The sequence below is a fragment of the Podarcis muralis genome, chromosome 13 (genome assembly GCF_964188315.1).
Source record: "Podarcis muralis chromosome 13, rPodMur119.hap1.1, whole genome shotgun sequence".
NCBI lineage: Eukaryota > Metazoa > Chordata > Lepidosauria > Squamata > Lacertidae > Podarcis > Podarcis muralis.
In genome coordinates, this window is record NC_135667.1 from 13,976,130 (window position 1) to 13,982,495 (window position 6,366).

Genomic DNA, 6,366 nt, shown 5'->3' on the forward strand with positions numbered 1-6,366 from the left:
CACCTGTCTCCTCCTCCCAGGCAAACAAAAGGCATTACTACAGTTCAGGTAAACATTCCAGCTGGGTTAAAGCACCCGGGGGGATGTGGGATGGGGTTGTGGTCTAGGGAGAGTCCTGAAGGCTACACAGAGACATCTGGAGGGTCCATGTTTTCTATGGGCCTGAGGTTCTCCCCACCCCCTGAATGAGCAGATTGTCCTTTTTCATATGTGTATCCAAAATGGGTATCTGTGTAGAAACCATGGAGCATCTTTAAAGCCATATTGTGATCCATATATTCCAACTTTCACTATTTGTTCCTGTTTTCCAAGTTTCCATTGCTCCTCTTTTTCACACATCTTTGGTGTTTTCTTTTGGAAGGGAAACCTTGTTAAAATTATCAGTGTGGAGAACTAGAGTTGCCTTTTCTCAGGGTTCACAGGCTGTCCAGGAAGTTAAATCCCAGAGCGGGGAGAGTGGGAGAGGGAAATGTATCACGGCTTCAAATTCCTACGTACATAATGCACATGTAGGCGCCTGCCCTCTCATACGCTGAGGTCTGCTGTGAACTGTTGACAATAACCCTTTCCCAAACAATGATGTTTGACTAATGTGCATGTAGTCAAAGGAACAGACGGCAACACCCTCTGGCCTTTTAAATCCACGAGCAATAATAAAGGCCTGTTGCACAACAGCAGTAGCCATGAAACGGGAACCAGAAATGAGATACACCAAGAGGGGGAAAGCAGTGGTTCGAAACGACAGAGAGATTTTAGTAAAGTAGGGATGGAGGAAACTGAGAGGAAAATTGGCTATTAATCCCCGGGCCATAGATGATGACATAGCAAGCATAGATGCTCTCACAGTGAACAGCATGAACAGACAATTCAGAGATGAGAGGACCCCAATGGCAACTGCTCTTTCAACTGAACCAATGGAGCAGGTGGAGTGGGCTGTCTTGCCTCAGCTCTCCCTCTGCTGGATCTTCTCAATTATGGATCTTCTCAATTTTCTGCCCCCTTGGCTCAGCACCCTGTGCGGGGGAACTGGCCACCTTCAATCTGGTGCTGTGTGATGATGGACAAAATGGCTGTGATCCTATATGTCCATTGGTTCCAAGCTTCTCAAGTCACCATGCGGGGGCACTGTGCCCCATGCTTTGGGAACTGGCTCTAAAATAAGAAACAGCCCCAAGAAGGTTTGAGTGGGCAATCCTGTGCAGGAAAAGGCCCAAAATATTTTGCTGCCTGAGGCAAAGGACAAATGGTGCGCACACCCACCCATTCCACCCACAGAAGCCAACAGAACTGGCAGGTGCACCTCACTGGAACACAGCCAATGGGACAGCATTCCCCACCACATCAGGGTAGTGTAAGGAGACGCAAGCAGACTGCGTGGCACACACAGCTCAGTCCTCCAATAGCTCTCCGCTGTTTGCCACCCAACAGCATCTGCCACCTGAGGTAGAGCCAGGCCCAGTCCTGTTGCCCAGCTTTGTCCCACTATACCCATCAATCCTCTTAGGTTGCATACACACTATATATTTAAACCACATTTAAAGTACATGACTCACTCTTTCCAATAATCCTGGGAACTATAGTTTACTCTCACAAAGAGCAGCACCCTTAACCACAGTTCCTAGGACTCTTTGCAGAAAGTCATGTGCTTTAAATGTATGGTGTGTATGCAGACTTGCATTCCCAAGATGTTATTTGCCTTCTCTCTCTCTCACCATCTCTCATTCCCTTCATGCCACTCTCCCAGGCCTTCTTCACCCCAGTTTGGCCTTCTGTGCAATTCCTGTTGCCCCTCCCCCTACCTTTTTCTCGAGGCGCCTCTATGTCTCCTTGTCTGGAGAGAGCCGACATTTCTATATCACACAAAGCAGGGTCATCTTGGGTGGGTTTCTCAGCTTCCCAAAGGGAAAGCCCAGTTCTCTGACCCATGGTGTAGAGAGGTTGAAGGATCTCTGATCAAAGGAGGACCTTCAGAGACACAAAAGCATTTAGTATAGACTCATTGAGCAGGGCTATAAGGAAGTGGCAAGCACACAGGTTAGCAAACAGCTTCTGAGGGAAGGAGCAGCCACTGTCATCCATGCTGGGCAGGATCAGTCATCCCATTCCAATATCCTGTCTATTCCAGGAGCCAAACACCTGATGAAGCCACAAATTCTCATTACAAGAATGAATCACCTGACATGATTCTGCCAGCCTTTGATTTTGGAGGGGAATTTTTGGTCTAATATGGGCCCAGATGATCCCATCAGCCACCAATTTGTTTGAAGCCTTCAGGCTATCTTCTCATCTAATTACATGCAGCAAAGTACGAAGGCAGAAACTGAATGCACGTGGAACAGGCCTTGTCCAGGGCAGTAGGAGGGTTAACTTTTCATTGTGCTGTCAGAGGTTCATAATATGTTTAAACTAATTTGCTTCCCAGGAAACTGTTCCTAGTTATGAAGGGGGTGGGGACACACACAGCCTGTCGGATTGCCTCCTGTAATTCTCTACTCTAGACATAAAGGTAAAGGACCCCTGACAGTTAAGTCCAGTCGCAGACAACATTGGGGTTGCGGCACTCAGCTTGCTTTATAGGCCGAGGGAGCCAGCGTTTGTCCGCAGACAGTTTTACCGGGTCATGTGGCCAGCATGACTAAGCCGTTTCTAGCACAATGGAACACCAAAACCAGAGTAGCACATGGAAACGTGTCAGGGGCTCAGGAGCAGAGGCGCAGGGGAGAGAGGAAATGGAGAGCGAAGGGGAAGAATCTGAGGGCAGCGGAGGGCAGAATGACAGTGACCCAAGAGATTCCATAAGCCTCTCCAGTGAATCAGAAGATTCCCAGAAGGGGGCGCCGATGGCCAGGGCAAGGGGGGTCCCAGGGGGGACACACCAGAAGCAGGGGGCCAGCGGAGACTCCCAAAGCAGTAGCTGGAAATCAGGGCCAGCTTCCCCACCAGAGCGTAGTGGGGGGGAAGAGCCCCATAGGTCAGAGTCAGCGTCTCCTCCGGCAAGCAGGGAGGAGGAGTCAAGCCCAGCTGGCATCCCCGAAGAGGGAAGCAGCGACAGGAGCAGTATAACGGTCAGAAGGAAGGTGGCAGGCTGGGCGCGCGCGCCAAGTTCAAATGTACAGGCGCGCGGGACAGCAGAAAACACGGATTGGGAACCAGGTCCTAAAGCTCGCCGGAGGGAGGGGAAGACTCAGGGGATTCAGCGTCAGAAGAGTCTAGGAAGGGCAAGACCTCGGCGGACAAGCGGACCCAGAGGAAGAGGGAGCAGAGGAAGAGGTGGAGCAAGGCTAGGGTCTTAAACTGGTGTCTGGGGGGAGGAGACTCAGATGGAGCTTCGGCGGTCTAGGGTTTAAGACGTAGAGCTGCGCGCCGTGGCTGTAAATGAGAAACTGAACTTCAATAAAAACTATTTAATATAACAACGGACTGGCGTTGGTCCTCTGTGAGCTGGGACCAGGGGCAGCTCTGACAAAACGCCATTTACCTTCCTGCCAGAGCAGTACCTATTTATCTACTTGCACTTTTTGGCGTGCTTTCGAGCTGCTAGGTTGGCAGGAGCTGGGACCGAGCCACGGGAGCTCATCCTGTTGCAGGGATTCAAACCGCTGACCTTCTGATTGACAAGCCCAAGAGGCTCAGTGGTTTAGACCACAGCGCCATCTGTGTCCCTTATACTCTTGAACATAAAGGTAAAGGTAAAGGGACCCCTGACCATTAGGTCCAGTCGTGGCTGACTCTGGGGTTGCGGCGCTCATCTCGCTTTACTGGCTGAGGGAGCCGGCGTACAGCTTCCGGGTCATGTGGCCAGCATGACTAAGCCGCTTCTGGCAAACCAGAGCAGCGCACGGAAACACCGTTTACCTTCCTGCCGGAGCGGTGCCTATTTATTTACTTGCACTTTGACGTGCTTTCAAACTGCTAGGTTGGCAGGAGTAGGGACCGAGCAACAGGAGCTCACTCCGTCACAGGATTCGAACCACCGACCTTCTGATTGGCAAGTCCTAGGCTCTGTGGTTTAACCCACAGCACCACCCGCACTCTTGAACATACACAGAGGTAAAACAGAAAGTAGGATCATGCATCGTTCTAGTCATTATGGACTCTCCATGCCTAAAGCTGAGCTAAGAGGTGACCCTTTCACTCCAACTGCTCTATTTGTAACTTTTATTTTTTAAACACCTAGCATCCTAGGGCAGCTGAGGCCCAAAGCCTGGGCCTTTCAAATTGGACAGCCAAGTCTCTTAGCATCCATTTAAATTTCCTACAATGCTCTGGATAGAACTATATCAAGTGTTTCACCTGGCACTGAAAATACCATAAAGACAGCACTGTGAGAACTTTTCTGTGGAGGCTGTTCCACAGTTCAAGATTTGGTACTACTGACAGATGACAGAGGAATGGTTCAACATTTATTGACGAATAACTATTTGTTATAACCGAGGGGCTGATAAGGACTCCAACACTGGATAGTGGCGTAGCGTGGGGGGTGCAGGGGGGCCCGGCCGCACCGGGCGCAACATCTGGGGTTAGGGCAAATCCACAGGTTAGGGGGCGCAAATCCACAGGTTAGGGGGCACAAATCCACGGGTTAGGGGGCGCAAATTACTTGCCTTGCCCCGGGTGCTGACAACCCACGCTACGCCACTGCATCTGCCTAACTATAGCACGGGATATATTTTGCATGGTCAAATTGATCAAAAGAGAGAGGGTACAGTCTTACAATATTATTGATGAAAAACTGAGTGTTTTTATCACATGCTAGTGTAAATAAAGTGCAAGTAAATACAAATCCGTACATCTTGTTGGGAACATTGTGAAATGTTCACTAATGTGTTGAACTAATCAGTACTTGTAGTTTTAGTTACATTTTGTAGGAGATTATATACTAGAGTTAGTAAACCCCAATCTTAGGCTCAGCTTGTATATATATGTGTGTGTTTGTGTAAATAAAACTGTATTTCCCCCAAGTCCAGAAACCTCCAGTTATTTTTCTGCCACAGGAAACAGGAAACTAAGTATGAATAAGAGCCACAAACATCTCAGTGATTAGGCTGAACACGTTACAAATGAAAAGAGGGTTACTAGAAATGTTTCAGTTTTGAGTATCAAAATTGAAAAGGGACATGTACAAATTGGCTTTTCTGTATATACATTCCTAAGAGGATGGAGAAATATTTATCCATTTCAAGAAAGCCAAGGCTGGAAGTTTGCCAAGGTTTCAGCCTCCATGAGTGGCTTGAAAATATTTGTATACACAAATTATCAGCGCTTTTGATCTTAATGAAATCTGAGTGGAAATTTTTAAGTGATGGAAGGTTTGGATGTGATAGAACAGAAGAGAAACAGGAGGAAAATAGCAACAGAAAGTTTGTTTGAAGTCTGAGGAATATGAAGTCTGGGTGGATCCAAACTGTTGTTAACATCTATTATTCCTCCAGTTTGTATAATAAATAGTAATAATATTCTTATATGTATACCACACATCCAACCAAATTGTCTGTACAGTTTACACAAACAATGAGATATGATTATTGAAAAACCACAGCCAATCACAAGATAACTTGGACAGCAAAAAGAAAGTTCACACACACACAAACCACACACAAACCTAAAATCACCGTCTGGGAGACGATTCAAATTCCTGTTCTGCCATGAAGGTCGCTGGGTGACCTTGGAACAGTCAGTTAGCCTAACATACCTCACAGGATTGTCCTGAGGATAATAAAATGAGAGAGAGAGAGGAAGAAGCATGCATGCCATCTTGATCTTCTTGGAGGAAAGGTGGGGCATAAATGGAGGAGAGAGCTATCAGTGGGTACTAGAAGGGCAGGCCCAAAATATTTGGGCACCTGAGGTGGACCCAAGCATGGAACAAGAGAAAAGATAGCGGAATAATAATAATAATGATGCTTTTTGGGGGGGGGGCGACGACAACGCAGCGGTACGCATACCCCTAAACATTTTCTGAATCTTTGTACTTTTGTCCATTTACTGTATTTATTTTTCCCGATCTGAACTATAAAATGGTGATTTTTCTCGAGTCAAAATGAGAGTATTCCCTAAACATTTTTTTAGAAGCGCTGATTACAGTACTAACAAACCAACAACCTAGCAAGGGGAATGAACACGTTGCCAGGAGAATTCCCCCGCGACGAGTCCTCCTAACGTTCAGGCTCAGGTGTACGCGTGTATTCCTTCTGCTCTGTGTGCATTCAGCACCCTCCACCCTCGTGTCACGAGGAGCTTTGTCGGTGGAAGCCGCTTCCTCCTCTCCCTGGTCGCACGATCGCCCCCCCCCATACCCCCGGGGGCCCCAGGAGCCGCCTTCGCCCCGCCTGCCCCTTCCTCCTCCGTCCTGGAGGGGAAGCCGGC